We start from the raw sequence: 22,421 nt of genomic DNA, 5'->3' as shown, positions 1-22,421 counted from the left end.
TTTATCAGTAAGTTTGCCGTCTTTGTCTAACATGGCATAGATGTATTTAATGATGGATTTGATTAAAAGTTCTATGATATATGTAGTTTTACAGTAGCACTGTGTTTTGTCTTAAGTGTGATGTAAATTGCATTATGTTTGTTGTCCTTGCTGATTCAAGCTTGGATGTAAAATGTTGTGCCAAAGAAGATGGTTATCGACAAATGAACCCTCTGACTCATCTTCTCACTCACCACCCCATCCACCGAAAAGTGTTAAAATTTATTTAAATACATAGAAGTATTAATAAAAAAATATAAATACCTATAATTACCAAGAAACAATCATCCATTAGTACCCTTTATACACATGAATAATAATCATGTGCAAATGGCTTCTCTTTCTCTCCACGTAGTCATATCCTTTAGTATGAATCTATTATAAACAAAGTGAACATTTATTATATATAGAATTATATATATCATCTCTCCAAGGTGTACACTAAAAAGATGCATCCTTTCTATATTAACACCAATGGCAATACATCTTCCCTTGTCATTAACCAACCAAAGATGACTTCTTTCTCATATTATAACCATGTAAACTCGAATAACTGGAAATTTGTTGCAGTTTATCGCTTCAACGGTCCTTTGATTTTTGAAAAATAAATGTTAAGCTTTATTTTTTCGCATTAGATTAAAATGGAAGAAAGTAATTAATAGGTAACACAAAATTCATCCTAAATGATTGAACTACTAAATAATTTTATTAGACGAAAGTTGCATTGTGTGTGCTTTCGTTGACGCTTTTACAAAAGTTTAATAAAACTGGACTGTTTGAGCTATTTAATAAAACGATTCGCTTCTTAAAAAACAACAATGACTAAGGCCTTTAAAGAATTTTAATGTATTAAATGTAGCTAAAACAACTCTATTAGCTTAATAAGACTGGCTGGTTTTACCCGTCTAAGAAAACAGAGCCGTTTTAAAATCGGGTAAAAACCAAAGTAAATAAAACAAAAAAGAATAGGATTGTGTACCAGTTCCAGTCAACCTAACCTGAAATAGCATCTTTTTTTACAATCTCATAACCCATATGATCAACCTGCGTATTATAGTCACAAATAATAACATACACACACATGTAAATATATAATATGAACATATTAACGACCAAGAAGCAAATAATAAAAAAATTCTAACAATAAAAAGAAGTATTTAACCAACGTCAAAACAACAATAAATCATAAGGTAATTCTCGTTCCTATCTAGTATATTCTATCATTTCTTTTTTCAACATAAGAATTCTTTCTCATTCAGCCACATTATGTTTTTATGAAAAATACTCACATAGTATTATACGATACTCGTATTAAAAATAAACAATAATCAGGACCTAACATGTGAATAATTATGAAAGACATTTAATTTTGAGGCATTTTCTTATTGCCTTGCACCATGCTTTTTTTCTCAAGCACGCATAATGAAACTAAGGCCAAAACATCCAAGTATAGAGAAGATAATATGGTGTGCTTCAAGCAACCCAAAGACCTACCAATGAAGAAAGAACTCGGTTTTCCCGGACATCAAAATGTCACAAAAAGCACATGATGCAGTCACTAATCAGTAATTAGTAATTAACAGATGGTGCTAACATGACACGATTTAATACTTCAACTAAATAAAAATAGCTAACCGCAATTGAAAAATCAAGTGTCACACCCCGAATTTTCACGTGTCACCGGTGGGCCCGGTGGGGGAGTATCGTGACGCAGTTGATATCATCATTTGTCAAACAACACAAATTATAATGCACAGTGGAAGCAAATGAAAATAGATTTATTTCAACCATTAAGTGTAATATCGAGTATCACAAATAGTCGAAATAGATCCACAGGCGGATCGAAAATAAAGAGAAAGAAATTGTTCAACAGATATATGCATCCCAAAGCTTGCGAGACTCTATGATGCTAAGGAGAAACCAGCCTATTGCGTATAGCACCTGCACTTAATCTTTTTGGGGAAAATACGTCAGTTTGCACTGGTAAATACAATTTAACTGACTCATTTTGAAAACATTTGAAAAATTTGGTTTTAAATGCACAAGGCACAAAACATTTTATAACTTGGGAATAATTAATCAAAGTTAAACTTGTAAAAGATTTACATGTTTGTTGTGCGTTCAGTCGCCCGAGTCGTGTCGGGTTTAAGGTTAATTGACACACCACTTAGTATAAGTCCGCGGCGGGAAGCCAACGTTTATACCTTAATAATGGACATAATACCGGGTGTACGCCTACACCCGGGTGTCAAGGTCGTGGCCATTACTTAAAATGATGCCAAGGATATCCGGGACATGGTCAATAAGCTCCCAAAGGCGTAAAAACAAACAAAACCAAGTTTTCAAACGGGTCACATTGATAATACCCAACTACTAATGAGTTGGGGTCAATTGCCCGACCAAGCGGTATTTTATATACCGTACCCCCAAGCCCGTATAGGGAAAATAAGTTAAAAGTATTTACCTGAGCAAGTATAACCACAAATTCAAAAATGCACGTGTCTTTTACTGGGCTCCTATTCTGGAACGAAGGTTGTAATAACCTATTAGAATCCTAACGGGTCTTTAATATAGCCTAGGCCTAGACCGGTTAGTTTCGAATAATAAATATGGTTTAATCGCGAGGAATGCGAAAACCGGGGAGGAATGTGATTTAGACCCTACAAGCTTGGATACTTGTATAATATGGGTAAACTAAACACATTCTGAATTTAGAGACTAAGATGATATGGTTTGACCCGTTTCGGCTAATATGCGTGAACTAGTCACATAAGCCGATCCGAACGCGAAAGTGCGTAACGAGTAACCATATAAGTCATATGCAAGTTTCCTGAGATTATATGCACCAAATGTATTGTAATACCAGTAAGGTATGTCCAAATATGCCCCAAATGTTTTTAAACGCCAATTACGCCTCATAAGGGCATTTTGGTAATTTTACATAGGCTAAAAGGGTAAAAACGGAAAATCTGAGTTTCCAACTTTAGTTTACTGTTATAATATAAATTTTATTAAATATATCAGTAGGCATTATATCTTTTATGTAAAAACTAGTTTCGACATATATTATGTCGTAAAAATGCCTAAAAAGGCGATTTGGAGCCATTTCCGGGTTTTAAAAGAAAAGCTGATATTTTTATATTTCCAGAAGGCTCAACATATCATATTTAACATAATAAATCAGTAGAAAAAGGTTTGAGGTCAAAAGGTTTTGTAAAACTCATTTTATGGCCGAAAGGGCAAAATCGGCATAAGCCGAATTAAGCTTAAAACCTCTAGTTATGCTCATCCTAAAAATAAATAAAAATCTTTAAAATTCCCAAAATATTATTATATAACAGTGGGTATAAAGTTTTGATATAAAATTCGGGTTTAAATAGGTTATGCGTTAATTACGCTAATTATTTACTAAGAAAGCTTCTAATTACGCTAATTATTTACTAAGAAAGCTTCTAATTACGCTAATTATTTACTAAGAAAGCTTCTAATTACGCTAATGAGCATAACTCTTAATCTAGACCTCAAAATGATGTCAAATTTTGGGGACAAGTTTATATTTCAGTAACTAAGTTGTCTACCCTTTTATATTTTCAAAAATCATGATTTTTGGACATTTGGGCATAATGGTCAACATATGGGCATTTAACGGAAACATGCATACAAACAAGATATCTAATGAACCATGTTGCATAATCACAGGAGGATATACTAACATGTTATTAGGTCCAAAAGAAGCTCTAAGGCAATCTTAATCTTGACTAAAACGGGTCAGAATTGAAAGTCAAAGCGAAAGTCAAACTATGCGACTTTCGGTTCCGAACCGGGTCTAAACAGAAAATTGTCGAGTTGAACATGTTGGAACATGTTCTTATACTTATTACCAAGTTATATTTATGTTCAAACAGGTTACATACAACCTACATTGCTAATTATGCGTTAATTTGAAATTAAGCATTTTGTTGACTTTTTATGATTAGCTTTGACTCGACAATTGACATGCTTAGAGTGGGAATCTGGAAACACCCTTTTAAGGGTTTGTTACCCACTTAATTACCTTCCTAAAGATATCTTTAATTCGTGATTTGACAGAGCACATTATGCTTAATCACGAAGTCAAACCTTAATTACGACGGTTTGACTTTTACTTAATTAGCTAAGCTAGAAAGGATTAAAGAAGGTTAAGGACACTTACAAGAGTCCTAAGATGGATTAGAGAGCCTAAGAAAATGTGTTGGTGACCAGAGGAGCTCCAGAAAGTCTTTAGCCAAAGTTCCAAATGAGCAAGTGTCAAATGATCACACTTGAACCCTTTATATAGTGAACTAGGAGCTCCAAGATCTTGACAAGCAAGTCTAGGGTAGTAAAGGGATGATCCCAAGTGTCCCTAAGGAGCTATTTACTGCCTAGCAAGCCCATAGATTCACAAATTTACGTTTTAAGTCGGTTAAACGAATTGGACAGGCAGCTGTCCAAAACTTACTGCCAGCGACGGTCTTACGGACCGTAAGCACATGGCCTTGCGGTCCGTATGCCTCCCTTACGGACCGTAAGCTTAAACCTTTACGGTCCGTAACCGACCTTGCTGAACACGCCCAGGTAATCTTCTTACGGACCGTAAGCCTGGGGCCTTGCGGTCCGTAAGCGATGGCCAGAAGACAAAAGTTTGAAAACTTTTAAGTCTTGACCATGCAACCATCAATGCCCGAAACATGCCTTCACTTTTCAGTTTGTGGGACCATCTTGACCAGCCATTGCATGGCTCATTTGCCCTTACATGTCCCCCATTTAATCTTTACTCAAAAAGGGACTTGTTACATGACGGAGATTTCAAAATTGAGTCTTGGACCCTCAAATACTTGGCCAAGGAAGATTAGCTATATTAATTCTTATTTACAAGAATTTTATTTAGATTAGGAGTAGTAACAACCTATATTTCCGAAGTCCTTGATAAAGATGTAACTTTATTTATCTGAGAGCAACCGGTTATCATATGAGATGATCATCAATTGATTTAAGGATCTTGGGATTTATAAAAATTTCGGGTCGCTCAGAGATGATTTAATAACGTGTCGCCCTTGGGTCGTTCAGAGGTATTTTAAATAACATGACGCCCCTTTTTATTAGAAATCCTACCACATATCTCTTTATTAAATCCGGTTTCTCTGACACGTCTGTCACACACGACACGTGTTTTTATTCTAATGGACAGGAATTTTCGAGGTGTTACATCAAGAAACCAAAAAAAAATAAGTTCCTTTTTAATGATATTTTAGGCAAACCTTATTGATTAAGATATGCAGACATCGCCTTACGCTTCAATTCCAATGCCATTTGATCGTTTTCCATCTTCATCCTCTCGTTATCAAGTCTCATCATCTCCAATTCCGTATTTTTCTATTTTGAAACCTTTGCCATTTAAACCGTTATTTCTCCAATTCCAACATCTGTGCTTGAATTTGTTGAACCAGATAGCAATCTATGATATTATAAAAAGTAGATGGATACCACTTCATTGATACCCTAGATTCTTACCTTTGTCGCCGGAAGTTCCATGGAAACCCTAGATTCTTACCTCCGTTATCTTGACCCAATAATACAGATGACTATGTGCCGGAATCTAGCGAGCCGCCGGTGGCTTACCGGCTTTCTCTCACCTTCATTGTTTATTATTTCCCTCTCCAAGTCTCTCTGTATCTATAATATTTGTATTCTTCTCTCTCTGTCTACAAAGCAATTAAAGGGTTATATAGCTCACATGACACTTGGCATCATCAACGAAATTTACAAACAAAAAAACAAAGCGTACACGAACGATATATCGATCTGCACAAAAAACATCTGAAGCCAGACGTACAACGATATACAACGCAAAGATGTTACTAATTTATACCCTTCACTATCAGAACATGGTTCACAACCAACCTCAACTGGAACCAAACATCATAAAAAAGGGATACCTTAATGGCTTAATGGAAATCAAGCAATTTGAAATTTAGTGAGATGATGATTAACCATTTAAGGTTCATTGGTAACACAAACTTGACACTAACTTTAGGATTGATATCATTATGCACCAATGAAACAACAGAATCTCCCATCAAAGCAATTGAATGAAATTCCAACAACAAATTTATGAATAAGTTATAGAATAACACTTGCTACTAACATAATATAGAATAATTGAATTGGATGTATTAGATTAACCTACTTATAGCTAAAAATGTTGAAAAGTGACATTTTAGAAACTTTTAGGTTTCTTCTTTTCACTCTCTTTCAGCAACTCAAGATTAAAATTATTAATAACCTATAATATGGAAAAAATCAATATAAAAGATCTTACTTACGAAGTTACGTTGCAACCAAACATTGCATAGAGCAAAACACCAAATCACATGCATTGGCGCACACTTACTAAATCTATTTATACATACTACGTGCTACACACATATAAACATTATACCATACCAGCTAGAATTAGACAATGCATTTTCAACCATTTTGAAGTGGTCAATTAACACGTCCTGAAAAACAAATCAATTTAACATGAGACACAAATGACTGATATGAGTTAAAATTTCCAATAAATACATAGCATAAACAGTTCATCTCATCTTTCTTGGAGTCATATTTCTTTGAAGGAAACAATTGTTTAAATAAGATCGTTTTAACACATACAATCTAAAATTAAAATTAAAGGAAAAGAACACATATAGAATTAGTTTTTGTTGTTGATGGAGATTCACAAAAACCTCAGTTAACCTAAACTTCCAATACCTTTACGAACAACAACTACATCGGTTTATTTTCACATCATTTTAAAGATTGCAAAGCTAACCTTTGCCATGAAGTGGGTCCAGAAACGTATGTTCGCCTGCTCCTTAAGATCAGGTAGATGACTTTAGACCACCGACTAAACTAATTTTGCTTATTGATCAGAAAACCCAACCACCGTTATGCTTGGCTCCGGTGGTAAGCATGTAGTAGACGATGATGCGGCTTTCCAGCCTGGCATTGATTAAACCAATTCCCAAAACAATTAAAATAAAATACAAAAAAGGTAGGGAGCAGTGGTGAAGAAAGCATAGGGCGCATATTAGAAAGAACTCACTATTAAACCCTCTTTCAAATAATAATAACAAAAATACAAATTTTACCTTTTGCAAATTGGTAATAAGATCCTGTTCATCGTCACCGGTAGTCGAGATCGAAACTGATTTCCGCCATCTCCCATCCCCTGCCTTTCTCTCATTACTTCCCCCGGTAGACTGATGAGAACTCCTTTCTCTCTGTTTAAATGTGAGCCCCAGCTTTCGTTTTCATCGCCGCCTTCATTATCTTCAGTGCGCGTAAAGAGATCAGAAAAGATACCAGCATCTTCATATGGCTAGAGATAAGACATGCTTAACCAGGAGATATAAAGAAATGGCAGGAATCAACATGTGTCAAACACCAAACTTCTAGCTTATTTAAATTTTGGTCCAGATATGAAGAAAAAAATTACGTTGTACTTTGGAAATAGGTAATACTTTGAGCAACCAGCAAGTTGTTCGGGGTTTCTTTCTAATGGCGTTGCAAATGGTGTGGGTGGATGCAGTGTTGTTGTTTATGATATGGAGGTATTAGCAGAAGTGGTGGGGCTTGACACTCTATTGACTGATCACGTATGTGCCATCTCTATAGTTGTTTCTGCGAGACAATATTTTTAAAATCTTGATTTTAAATTGTTATAAAATGACAAACAAACTATATATATATATTGTAGAATATAGAATCATTAAGTGCTTACATGAATCTTGGCTGCTTGTTCTTTCCATGGTCTTCGCAAACATACCCTTTGAAGCACCCTTTTGCAATAATCAAACTTTCATCTTCTTTAGAATTCTCGAAATTGAATCGCCATGTGGAAGTGCAAGGCGATGAGAAACAGATGGTAGAATCGTGACAGTGAGAGGATTAGAAAGAGGCAGAGCAATACATGTCCCAGTACCGGTACCAGATCTTGCAACAATTTATTTAAATTATATCAAAATGTAATTCTATAGATAACAATTTAAATACATGGGTTAAAAACAATATTATAATTTATAGATATCTACTTACTACACATTATAGATATCTACTTACTACACAAAGTCATAAAAGAGCTAAACACAATGGTCACATCTATTGACTACCAAACACAAAGACTACCATACACTACTACATCTTTGGTCTTGAGCTTAGTACCTAAATAGGCCCTTCCAGAACTTTATACACTTTTCACTTTTAAGGCAAAACTCTAGCAAAGTTTTACCTCCAGCCTCGCTATCAATCCTCTTGGATCCTTCTTTTCTTCTCACATAACTTTGTTTCACGCAGTACCTAACCTAGTGTCGTTCCCTGCGTGTTGCAGCGGATAATGGCGTAAGGTGTAATCAAGCGCAAGTTTTTAACAAATGTAAGTAAATAACACCAAAATACAGGAATTATTAGAAAGCAAACATCATATTTCAAACCAACATAAATTTTTAACTAAATTTATATCAAAACATAAATAACAATTCAAAAAGCAACTAAAAAGTCTTTGATACCTAACTGAATTTCACATGATCTGCAATGTGGCATGAATTCTATACCCACTCCATATGCATATGTCTAAATACGTGTGCACTTGCTCATATTAAGATTTAGCTAAGAAATGTGCATGCTCCTATTAAGATATAGCTAATCAATGTAGGTACCAGTTGAGGCACATTAACCAATCGTTCCATATTCGAGCTGATCTTAAGGAGCGACCTGCATTGCAATAACCCAAGAAATAAGTATGTAGTTTATTTTTGACATCATTAATAAACAACTACCCGTAAAAAGAAAATTTAACCGAATACAAGTATACACGATATAAATATTTATTTTTATCAGGTACATTACTAAATCCATCTCTGGGTATGTAATTGAAACTGCATAGTTTCCTATTGGTCGAATTTCTTTGGGCTCTCTTTAGAGATATCACCATGCTTCAGTTTTTGCTTGTTGATTCATTCATCATGTCTCGTGTGAAATAAAAAAAACATCTTTATAAATATAAATTTGTAAATTTTTCAACGTTGAAGGTTTTTATTTGTAATTTTACCACCTCTGTCTAAGCTGAGTATAAGCAACTGTAAATGTTAACCTCTATTCTGAGCTTAAAGGGTTGCTAGGAAGTAGCCCTATTTATCCTCCTTTTCAATATGCTTCAACCAAAAGTTGAATCTGACCCAGGGCTCTGCAAAAGGGAAGTTAAATTCCAGTTACCAAAAATCAACATACAACAAAAGAAACAATCTCACATCTAGAGAAACTTTAATTAATAGTGACTTACACTTCGTCTGCTTTGCCTCCCGCCATTCAATGTCCTGTTTGAAATACGATAACATACAATTAAACAAATAATTCAGAATCAAAACTAAGCAAATTTAAAAATAAATTTTAAAGGCATTCATTTCAACTAACAAAGAACAAACCTTCAGACTGAGCGCAGACACAACAGAGGATTCTTCAAAGGACTATCAGATCTGATCAAGGGAAAGTCCAAAAGGAGGGACTATTGAAGATCCTTGTTATTTTTATTTAGTTGTAATTCAGTCCCTGCGTGGACTTTTTGCTTCAGTATTCAGCTCCTGCGTGAGCTTGTTATTTTGTACTCTGCTCCTGCGTGAGCATGTCTGGTTAGCTAACCCCTGCGTGGGTTTGTTCTTGAATTCGCCCCTGCGTGGGTATTTGTTTTTCTAGAAGTCCCGTTTGGGCAAATGTTGTACTTGTTTAAGACAATTTATGGGATGGTTTAATTAAGTTTTCATTTTGATTAATTATCTGCATGAAATATGAAAAAAAATTAATGAAAATTTAAAAAGATCTGCCACTATATTAAATTTGGTAAAATCTAAAGAGAACCAAGACCTAGCCTTTTGGTTACAAAACAAGGCCGAGATGGTAGTTCCATAATTAGGTTAAGATCCATAATTAACATCTCAATTTAGGACCCTTCTGCGTTAATTATTAAAGAATCTTGGAGGTAAAACCTAGCCTGTGTGTTACTGCAAAACCTGGCCAAGATGGTATAACCCACATAATAGATTCCAATTATTAACATCTGTTAGTATGTTAATGCTTTTGGCAAACTGTGAATCAGTAAAGTCACACAGGCCATATATCATAAAGGGTTAATGTAACGCCCTGTGTTTTGTACTTTCTATTTATAGCTTGTCTTACTCGTGTTGCTAATTTTGGAAGCTTTGTATCATTGTACTCGTTCCTTCTAGTACTCGTTGTAAACTCGAGATTTTGATCATGAATGAAAACTTGCATTTCCTTGTTACATACTATACATACACCATAATACGATTAATCATGAGATCATTTGATACTTCTTTGTGATACTTACAAACATATGTTGAACTTGTAAATATGTGACATATACTTGTTACTTACAAACATGTTACATACTTGTACATTACACTTTTTGCCTAGTTAAATCATGTTTTATTTCATATTTCACCTTGTTACAAGTTAGGGGAAACATTGTTGCATATTATTACACAACTTAGCTAATAAAATTACTCATTATAATGTTTTAAAAAAATAAAAAACTAAAGAAACATGGCAGCCCAAATTCAGCAAAATTCAGCCCCATATAGTTGGGTTTTGTGGGCTAGTTTCAAGGTGTAACCCCTTCTAAACACTTCCAAAGCCCAACCCATTGAAACCCTAATCCTTCCCCCTATAAATACCACTTATAACCAGCCTCCCTACCACTTTTGCAACACTAAAAACTCTCAAAACATCCTCCAAACCGTAGCTGAAAGCAAAGGTTCGAGTAGATTGACACCCCTTCACGAAAATGAGCATAACTCACTCAATTCTTATCCGATTCACTCGATTCTTTTTCCTACTTGCTTGTATAATCATGGGGTTCGATTCCTAGACTTCTCCTTGGAGAAATCAGACCTGGAAATGCCCCGAAATAGTCCATAAACTTTCTGTTTGTTTTTATGTTCATCAAAAACTTGTTTAAATCTATGCAACTTGTGTCCAACACATCTCATACCTATGTCCTAATGCTTACAACTTATCCCATGGTTGGTTAAGCTTAAAAACAAGGTTGAGACATCTAAATCAGAGGTTAAAACCTCATAAACTTTCTGTTTTTAATTAGGGTTTTACCCACAAGTAATGTTCAAGTGTGAAACTTGTTGAATGTGTGATGGTTGGATTAGCTTGGGCTATCCTTCATAAGAATCCACTCATTACTTGATGTTTTGCTATAGATTAGTTGTTGTTAATACCTTGATACTTGTATATTCATGACCCTCCTTGTTGTTTATAACAACAAGTGTAGTGGTGAACAATAGAGGTGCCTAAATGGAAGCTTGTTCTTCCTACCTCATGTATGTATTCTATGACACAAAGAGGTACCTAAATGGAGACATTAATCTCCTACCTCATGCTTGAATCATAAGACTTGTAAACTATATAATATCTAAGTTATTCTATATGTATACATCTAAGTAACTAAGACTTGATGATGACTTAATAGTTATTTGTTAAGTGGACGTTACATCATCTATGACCATGCCCTTGTTACGACTCTAATGGATCTTAGAATCCATGAAATCATACCAACTCTTTTGAGTTTCAATAGTGTCAAGAACAAGAGTTATGCGTACAAGATGATTATTTTCACTATGTTACTTTCTATATATTAAAAACTCCGAATCTATAATCTTCCGTTATACGCCAAACTCACACACCTACGTTTCCTTGTGTAGAAGGACAAGGTGCTCCGAACTAATTCATCTACAAACTTGCTCTCGGAATTTCAAGTCACCACTTGTAAACCGTGAGTATACTCGTATTTCCCCCTTTTTACTTTTACCACTTTTGGGGTGTAACATGTTTACCTATTAACTCACACATGAACACTTTGTTAAACACATGAACGTTCCTATAACATGCTTGTATACGTGATGACTTGATACTTTAAACTTGGGTTATTCTTATGTGTTGAACTTATCATTAACTTCGTACGAGCCAAACCTTGACATATGTAGCGCTATAGGATTAACGACCTGCCCGTAAACTTGAGGTTATGTCTTGAGCATATTGCGTTTTCTTGGTTTGATATGTTAGACACATGCCATATTTAAGGTTTATCTTGAATCATATGCTTGCCATGAGGAATTGATCACACTTTTTAACTTATGCTATGTACGTACCAAACTTGTATACTCGCCTTTGCTTTTGCATTGAATTGTATTTTTAAACATGTTACAGGTTGATGATGATGAAATGAAAACGGATAGCAAAGATGCCTAGATACTCACTTAGACGTTTAGGTTTAAAGTGTTGTATCAATTTTGTTTATGTTATGTTGAACAATGTTGTTATTTGCTTTTCTTGTAATGTTTTGACATTTATTTTGGAAATGAAATTTGGATTATTAAATTATTGTCACAAATAGCGTTATGATGTCTCGAGCAATCTTCACACTTCGTCTCATCCCGATGTTTCCGCCATTGGTTGGGGTGTGACAGATTGGTATCAGAGCCATAACTATAGGGAATTAGGAAAATTGCCATGCTTTTGCCCTAGTCTATAGTTTTTGGAACTTTGTCTCTTATTTGTTGTTTAAAACATTTGTGCTCTATCTTACATGCTTCCTAGCTACACTTCTTGTTAATAAATTTATGTGCCTTTCCTAAGGCTAACACGAATGCACTTTTGCTATTTTATACTCTTGTAACATCAACGAGACAACTTTACCAAAATAGGCGTGAAACCCACAATTTGGTAAACGACTCTCACTCTACCTTTAATCTATTTTTGCACGAAATTTCACCATTAAGCTAGGAGTGACATCCACAACTTAATGGTAATTTCCATTTCAACTCTAGTGGACCCTTGTCAAAGTGTCAAAATTTTATTTTGGCCGACAAGTACCAACCACATTTAGGGTACGAAATCGTCAAGTTAGGGGTGAAACCCGCATCTTGTCGATTAAGTCCCATTCCTTGATTTTTTTTTATTCTCGCCAAAGTCCCGAATGTTCCAATCATTTAGAGATGTGTAGTAACCGGAAGGGTAAGATACCGTTAATCGCTTCTCGACGAGAGTATCTTACTTATAGGCCAAAGCACAATATCTCTAAATCGAAAGGACTTTCGACCCACTTTGGAATTGTCGACGTTTCTCTACCCGAAACATTCCTATGTTTTATTGAGCCTCTCTTTTATGTATCTCAATTTATATGTGATTTTATACTTGAACGTTCATTCATTTCGAAATGTCGTTTTAATCATGTCGCACATTATCGCAATCACAAACAATAATAATTCTCATGAACCAACTAAATTTATATTTTCCTATTCGCAACTTATGTGCTATACATGTTGAATGTGTGTTGGAAACTTATGCTTTATGTGAACTTTACTTGGTACTTGAACATCTACTTGCTTTGCATACACAAACCTTGTTTTCAATTAATGATCAAAGTCTCATCCTTTCCCTTCTCTTTCAAATCTTTTAGATGTCTTCTAGTTCATCCAAGAAACTCAAGTCAAAGAAGGGTTCGACCTCCTCCGCCATGTCCCAAAAGGATTGTATGAAGTTTATGGCTAAACAATTTGCAAAGGTCCTACCCGACATTGTTAGCAAGATCCAAACCGATTCACCCCATGGTTCGGTCGACTCAAAGGCCGACAAACCCAAATCGACCTTCCAATTTAAGCACTTCATGGCTTGTAAACCCTTAGAATTTACCGGCAAGAATGGCGCTACCGCCATGATGAACTGGTTTGATGCCATCGAGCTTACCTTCTTGCAAAGTGGTTGCCCTGACGAACTAAGAACCTTGAATGCAACCGGTGTGTTTCGTGAAAAGGCACTTGAGTGGTGGACAACTGAGCGTAACAAGAGAGGAAACGAGGTCGCACACGCTATGCCGTGGGACGATCTCAAACAACTTATGAAGGATCACTTTTGTCCCCCTCACGAACTCCAAAAGTTGGAAAATGAATTCTGGAACCTCACGCAAAAAGGGAGTGACATGGATGGTTTGATTACACGCTTCAAGCAGCTTAGTGTTCTATGCCCTGGTCAAGTAGAAACCGCCCCCAAAACCGTGGCCAAATTCATTCGTTGTGTTGCACCTTCTTTAACAAACCATCTTGCATCTGCCAACCCTCAAACCATTGAAGACGCGTACCGCATAGCTACCGAACTTAACAACAATTGTGTTCTTCATGGAACCTTTGACAAGGTTTCAACAAAGAATGCGCACCAAGCCACCATTGACTCCCCTAATGAGTCTAAACCCTCCCAGCAATCTAAGAGAAACCAAGGCAAGAAGCGGAAGGCTTCAAGCCAAAACTGCGCGGTCGTCACTCCGCCAAACCCACAACCCCTTCAAACTGTGCCTGCTTTCGATGGTGAACGCAAGGTTTATACTGGAACGCACCCAAAGTGCGACAAATGCCGATATCATCACCCCCCAAACGCTCATTGTCGAAAGTGTGACAAGTGTGGCCGGTATGGGCATCTCTCGCCATACTGTCGTATCCCCCCACAGGCCTACCAAAACCAAGCTCTTTTGGCTCCAAATCAAGTCGCCCCTGTGCGAGCATGCTTCACGTGTGGTGATACCAACCACATGGCCAATGTGTGTCCTCAACGATATCAACCACAACAACCTCGACAGCAACAACCACAGCCACAACCCCAACAACAACAACAGGTTCAAGAACCCGCTAGGGGTCGAGCTTTCCTTCTCACCACAGCTCAGGCTCAAAATGCAAACGACGTCATCACTGGTACGTTTCTCATTAACCATGTCTATGCTTCATGCCTAATTGATACTGGTGCCGATAAAAGTTTTGTGTCGTTAGAATTCGAGTCTTTGCTCAAGTGTAAACGCTCTAAGTTGCCAAAGTCTTTCGCTGTCGAAGTTGCTAATGGTAAAACCGTCAAAGTCAATTCTGTTCTCTCCAATTGTTCACTAATCCTTAACGATCATACGTTCTCAATCGATCTCATACCTATGCAAATGGGTAGTTTCGACGTCATAGTAGGTATGGACTGGCTTAGGCGAGTTCGTGCTGAAGTTGTCTGTTCTGAGAAGTTTATTCGCTTGCCTCTTCCAAATGGTGATTCTCTACACGTCTATGGTGAAAAGCCTTCTCAAGGCCTTAAGCTTATGTCATGCATCAAGGCAAACAAGTGCTTACGCAAGGGTACCTTCGCCTTTCTCGCCCACATCGTGGAAAAGAAGGATAAAGGCCCAAGCATAAGTGACGTTCCTGTTGTACGTGACTTTCCGGATGTATTTCCCGAAGACCTTCCTGGTCCTCCTCCTGCTCGTTCTGTCGATTTTCGCATCGATTTAGTGCCTGGCGCTACGCCTGTCGCTAAGTCCCCCTATCGTTTAGCACCCTCTGAGATGCAAGAGCTCTCGAGTCAACTTCAAGAGCTTCTTAACAAAGGCTTCATACGCCCTAGTACTTCTCCTTGGGGCGCTCCCGTTTTATTCGTCAAGAAGAAAGATGGGTCCTTTCGTATGTGTATTGACTATCGTGAGCTCAACAAGCTTACTATCAAGAATCGATACCCTCTTCCTCGCATTGATGACCTCTTCGATCAATTGCAAGGCGCAACCTGCTTTTCAAAGATCGATCTTCGTTCTGGGTATCATCAACTTCGAGTACTCGAAGAAGATGTGCCTAAAACCGCCTTTCGTACGCGTTATGGTCATTATGAGTTCGTGGTCATGCCCTTTGGTTTGACCAACGCACCTGCTGTCTTTATGGACTTAATGAACCGCGTGTGCAAAGCATACTTGGACCGTTTTGTGATCGTCTTCATCGACGATATCCTCATCTATTCCAAGACGCAAGCAGAGCATGAGCAACACTTGCGCCTTATTCTTGAACTCCTTCGTACTGAACACCTATATGCCAAATTCTCCAAGTGTGAATTTTGGTTACAAGAAGTTCAATTCCTTGGTCACACTGTCAACAAACTTGGTATTCACGTTGATCCCGCAAAAATCGAAGCTGTGAAAAATTGGGTCGCACCTAAATCTCCGTCCGAAATCCGTTCGTTTCTTGGTCTTGCTGGTTACTACCGTCGTTTTATCTCCAACTTTTCGAAAATCGCTGTTCCTTTGACCTCCTTGACTCAAAAAGAGAGACCTTTTGTTTGGGGTCCCGAACAAGAAGAGTCTTTTCAAACGCTCAAGGACATGCTTTGCAATGCTCCTATCCTAACGCTTCCTGATGGTAACGATGATTTTGTCGTGTATTGCGACGCTTCAAACCTTGGTCTTGGTTGTGTCCTTATGCAACGTGACAAAGTTATCGCTTACGCATCGAGGCAACTCAAAATTCATGAGAAAAACTATACTACTCACGACCTTGAACTTGGTGCGGTCGTTTTTGCATTGAAGATTTGGCGACACTACCTTTATGGTACTAAATGTGTAGTCTTCACCGACCATAAGAGCCTTCAACACATCTTCAATCAAAAAGAACTAAACATGCGTCAACGTCGTTGGGTGGAATTGTTAAACGACTATGACTGCGAAATCAAATACCACCCGGGTAAGGCGAATGTAGTAGCCGACGCCCTGAGTCGTAAAACTCACGTCCAAAGTATCCGTTGTTTCCAACTCGTCCACGATCTTCAAAATCGCATACGTAACGCCCAGTATACATCCGTTAATGAGGGTAACCTCTACAACGAAATGCAATGTGGTGCTGAGAATAGTCTTGTGTCCAAACCCGATGGTATTCTATACTATCTCAATCGCATCTGGATTCCCAATCGTGACGATCTTCGCAATTTCCTGATGAAGGAGGCCCATAACACGAAATATTCTATTCACCCTGGTGCCGATAAGATGTACCATGATATGCGTACTTCCTATTGGTGGCCTGGAATGAAGAAGGATATAGCCACCTTCGTTTCTAAATGTCTTACGTGTTCCAAAGTAAAAGCCGAACATCAACGTCCCTCTGGCTTGCTCGAACAACCAATAATTCCCGTTTGGAAGTGGGAGAGCATTGCCATGGATTTCATCACTAAGCTTCCTCGCACTACAGCTGGTCATGACAGCATATGGGTCGTCGTTGACCGATTGACCAAATCAGCTCACTTCCTCCCCATTCGTGAAGACTTCAAAGTCGAGAAATTGGCTAAGGTCTACATGAAGGAAATCATCTGTCGTCATGGGACGCCCATTGATATCATTTCTGATCGTGATGCTCGTTTTACGTCTCGTCTTTGGGAAACTTTTCAATCTGCTATGGGTACTAAGCTTAACCTTAGCACCGCCTTCCATCCTCAGACTGACGGTCAAACCGAGCGTACTATCCAAACCTTAGAGGATATGCTTCGTTCATGCGTAATAGATTTTGGTGGCAACTGGGATTCATACTTGCCCTTGGCTGAATTCTCGTACAATAACAGCTATCACACGAGTATCCAAATGGCTCCTTTCGAAGCATTGTATGGTCGCAAGTGTCGTTCGCCTATTTCTTGGCACGAGATTGGTCAAGCCCAAATCACCGGTCCCGAGCTTATACAAGAGGCTACGGACAAGATTTTACAGGTTCGAGACAACTTATTGAAAGCCAGGAACCGACAGAAGAGTTACGCTGACAAAGGACGCAAACCTATGGAATTCGAGACAGGTGACAACGTGCTTCTCAAGGTATCCCCTTGGAAAGGCGTGGTTCGATTTGGCAAGAAAGGGAAACTCGCACCTCGCTACGTTGGTCCTTTCAAGATTCTCGAAAGGATTGGCAAGGTTGCGTATAGACTGGACCTGCCTGAAGGACTCAGCAATGTACACCCTGTCTTCCATGTGTCCAACTTAAAGAAATGCCTAGCTGACGAAGGACTCCACGTTCCTCTCGAAGACTTGCAAGTCAACGAAACACTTCACTTTGTAGAAAAACCGGTCGAAATCATGGACCAAGGAACCAAGCAATTGAGGCGCAGTCGAATTCCTATTGTCAAAGTTCGATGGGAAGGAAAACGTGGCGCTGAATTTACTTGGGAGCTCGAAAGCGAAATGAAATCGAAATATCCTCATCTTTTCCCTGAGTCTTCCTAAATTTCGGGACGAAATTTCCTAAAGGAGGGGAGACTGTAACGCCCTGTGTTTTGTACTTTCTATTTATAGCTTGTCTTACTCGTGTTGCTAATTTTGGAAGCTTTGTATCATTGTACTCGTTCCTTCTAGTACTCGTTGTAAACTCGAGATTTTGATCATGAATGAAAACTTGCATTTCCTTGTTACATACTATACATACACCATAATACGATTAATCATGAGATCATTTGATACTTCTTTGTGATACTTACAAACATATGTTGAACTTGTAAATATGTGACATATACTTGTTACTTACAAACATGTTACATACTTGTACATTACACTTTTTGCCTAGTTAAATCATGTTTTATTTCATATTTCACCTTGTTACAAGTTAGGGGAAACATTGTTGCATATTATTACACAACTTAGCTAATAAAATTACTCATTATAATGTTTTAAAAAAATAAAAAACTAAAGAAACATGGCAGCCCAAATTCAGCAAAATTCAGCCCCATATAGTTGGGTTTTGTGGGCTAGTTTCAAGGTGTAACCCCTTCTAAACACTTCCAAAGCCCAACCCATTGAAACCCTAATCCTTCCCCCTATAAATACCACTTATAACCAGCCTCCCTACCACTTTTGCAACACTAAAAACTCTCAAAACATCCTCCAAACCGTAGCTGAAAGCAAAGGTTCGAGTAGATTGACACCCCTTCACGAAAATGAGCATAACTCACTCAATTCTTATCCGATTCACTCGATTCTTTTTCCTACTTGCTTGTATAATCATGGGGTTCGATTCCTAGACTTCTCCTTGGAGAAATCAGACCTGGAAATGCCCCGAAATAGTCCATAAACTTTCTGTTTGTTTTTATGTTCATCAAAAACTTGTTTAAATCTATGCAACTTGTATCCAACACATCTCATACCTATGTCCTAATGCTTACAACTTATCCCATGGTTGGTTAAGCTTAAAAACAAGGTTGAGACATCTAAATCAGAGGTTAAAACCTCATAAACTTTCTGTTTTTAATTAGGGTTTTACCCACAAGTAATGTTCAAGTGTGAAACTTGTTGAATGTGTGATGGTTGGATTAGCTTGGGCTATCCTTCATAAGAATCCACTCATTACTTGATGTTTTGCTATAGATTAGTTGTTGTTAATACCTTGATACTTGTATGTTCATGACCCTCCTTGTTGTTTATAACAACAAGTGTAGTGGTGAACAATAGAGGTGCCTAAATGGAAGCTTGTTCTTCCTACCTCATGTATGTATTCTATGACACAAAGAGGTACCTAAATGGAGACATTAATCTCCTACCTCATGCTTGAATCATAAGACTTGTAAACTATATAATATCTAAGTTATTCTATATGTATACATCTAAGTAACTAAGACTTGATGATGACTTAATAGTTATTTGTTAAGTGGACGTTACATCATCTATGACCATGCCCTTGTTACGACTCTAATGGATCTTAGAATCCATGAAATCATACCAACTCTTTTGAGTTTCAATAGTGTCAAGAACAAGAGTTATGCGTACAAGATGATTATTTTCACTATGTTACTTTCTATATATTAAAAACTCCGAATCTATAATCTTCCGTTATACGCCAAACTCACACACCTACGTTTCCTTGTGTAGAAGGACAAGGTGCTCCGAACTAATTCATCTACAAACTTGCTCTCGGAATTTCAAGTCACCACTTGTAAACCGTGAGTATACTCGTATTTCCCCCTTTTTACTTTTACCACTTTTGGGGTGTAACATGTTTACCTATTAACTCACACATGAACACTTTGTTAAACACATGAACGTTCCTATAACATGCTTGTATACGTGATGACTTGATACTTTAAACTTGGGTTATTCTTATGTGTTGAACTTATCATTAACTTCGTACGAGCCAAACCTTGACATATGTAGCGCTATAGGATTAACGACCCGCCCGTAAACTTGAGGTTATGTCTTGAGCATATTGCGTTTTCTTGGTTTGATATGTTAGACACATGCCATATTTAAGGTTATCTTGAATCATATGCTTGCCATGAGGAATTGATCACACTTTTTAACTTATGCTATGTACGTACCAAACTTGTATACTCGCCTTTGCTTTTGCATTGAATTGTATTTTTAAACATGTTACAGGTTGATGATGATGAAATGAAAACGGATAGCAAAGATGCCTAGATACTCACTTAGACGTTTAGGTTTAAAGTGTTGTATCAATTTTGTTTATGTTATGTTGAACAATGTTGTTATTTGCTTTTCTTGTAATGTTTTGACATTTATTTTGGAAATGAAATTTGGATTATTAAATTATTGTCACAAATAGCGTTATGATGTCTCGAGCAATCTTCACACTTCGTCTCATCCCGATGTTTCCGCCATTGGTTGGGGTGTGACAGTTAATTTTAAATTCCCTTGAATTATTTAACCACTCCTTTGAAGTGAAGTGCCTGTGGGCAATAATTTAATGTCCTCCGTGACTAAGGACAGTGGTAGCTTATGACTCCCTGTTAATTGATGGTAGAGAACTATGATTCGACCTAAAACACCTAGATACTGTAAAATCTTGGTTATTAAATATCTTAACTGTCCTTGTGACTAGGCCTTATGTGCTAATAATAAGAGTATTATAGGATAATAACCACATCCTAATGTTTTAATAAATTAACCTAAAATGGCAATTTAAAACCTTGGTTAATAAAACATAAAATACTATAAGAGCCTTTAAGTGAAAACTTTGTCTATCAAATATATGTAGTGTTGAAGCTACATGGCCAGATCAGAAGAAGCCAATAGCCATCCGGTTGAGAACCGTGATGATGCAAAGTTCCTAGTGACTAGTGCCGAGTTAAAAGCTATTGTGAATGATGCGGTTGCGAAAGCCTTAGCGCGACAGTACAGCGAGTACAGTGAAACCCGCAGTAGAACTCTATCTACACTGCATGCTAAACCAAAGAATCATTCTGAGATTCGCAACCAACCGCCACCTACTCCTTCCAAACATTCCTCAAATGAAAACAGTGTTCACCCCAAGAAGCTTGTGGTTGATGAAGCCCCATGTGCTAAAGGTTGCACGTATAAATATTTTGTGTCATGTAAACCTCGGGAGTTTACTGGGGAGAAAGGGGCAGTTGACTGTATGACATGGCTTGATGAGATTGAGACAGTGGTAGATATCAGTGGTTGTGCTGAAAGGGATATGGTTAAGTTTGCATCCCAGTCTTTCAAGGGTGAGGCTCTAGCCTGGTGGGGAGCATTGATTCAGGCTTCTGGAAAGGCTGCCCTGTATAGCATGTCTTGGGAGCAGTTTGTTGCTCTTATCAAGGAAAACTACTGCCCTCAGCATGAGGTTGAGCGTATAGAGTCCGAATTCCTATCTTTGGTTATGAAGAACCTAGATTGCCAGGCGTACCTCACCAGTTTCAATACTTTATCCAGATTGGTACCTTACCTAGTGACCCCTGAACCTAAAAGGATCGCGCGCTTTATTGGGGGTTTGGCCCCAGAAATCAAGGCCAGTGTGAAGGCCTCGCGACCTGTTACATTCCGATCTGTCACCGACTTATCTCTGTCTCTCACTCAGGATGCAGCGAGACAGAGAGCGTTAAGAAGTGCGGAATCTGACAAGAGGAAACGTGAAGATGATAATTCACGTCGATCGAGTAAGAAACATAGGGGAAACCGTGACAGTAAGAAGGGATCTGAGGCCAGGAGAAGCGAGCAACAGTCGGGCGATAGGCCCAAGTGCAAGATTTGTAGGAAACACCATTTTGGGAGGTGCAGGTTCGAGCAGAAATCCCAGCCCAAGATGTGTGGGATATGTAAGTCTTCCGAGCACAAAACTCTTGAGTGCAAGAGGTTGAAGGATGCAACTTGCTACAATTGCAACGAAAAGGGGCACATAAAGACCAACTGCCCAAAGAATGCCAAGAAGACGGAGGATGGAAAGAAGACCAACGCCAGGGTCTTTCAAATGAATGTTCAAGAGGCCATCCAGAATGATAACGTCATAACTGGTACGTTTCTCATTAATGACGTTTTCGCAAGAGTATTATTTGATTCCGGGGCAGATAAATCTTTTGTGGATAGTAAATTCTGTGAGCTGTTAGGATTGCCTGTTAAAGCCCTTAGTGCAAATTATGAGGTAGAGTTGGCAGATGGAACTTTAGAGACCGTCTCAACTGTATTAGATGGATGTGCTATGTCCATTAGGAACCACTCTTTTCCTCTTTCCTTGCTACCCTTTAAGTTA

Source organism: Helianthus annuus, chromosome 9, assembly GCF_002127325.2.
Source record: "Helianthus annuus cultivar XRQ/B chromosome 9, HanXRQr2.0-SUNRISE, whole genome shotgun sequence".
Lineage (NCBI taxonomy): Eukaryota > Viridiplantae > Streptophyta > Magnoliopsida > Asterales > Asteraceae > Helianthus > Helianthus annuus.
The sequence above is the reverse complement of the archived record's forward strand: the minus strand, read 5'-3'. Positions refer to the sequence as shown.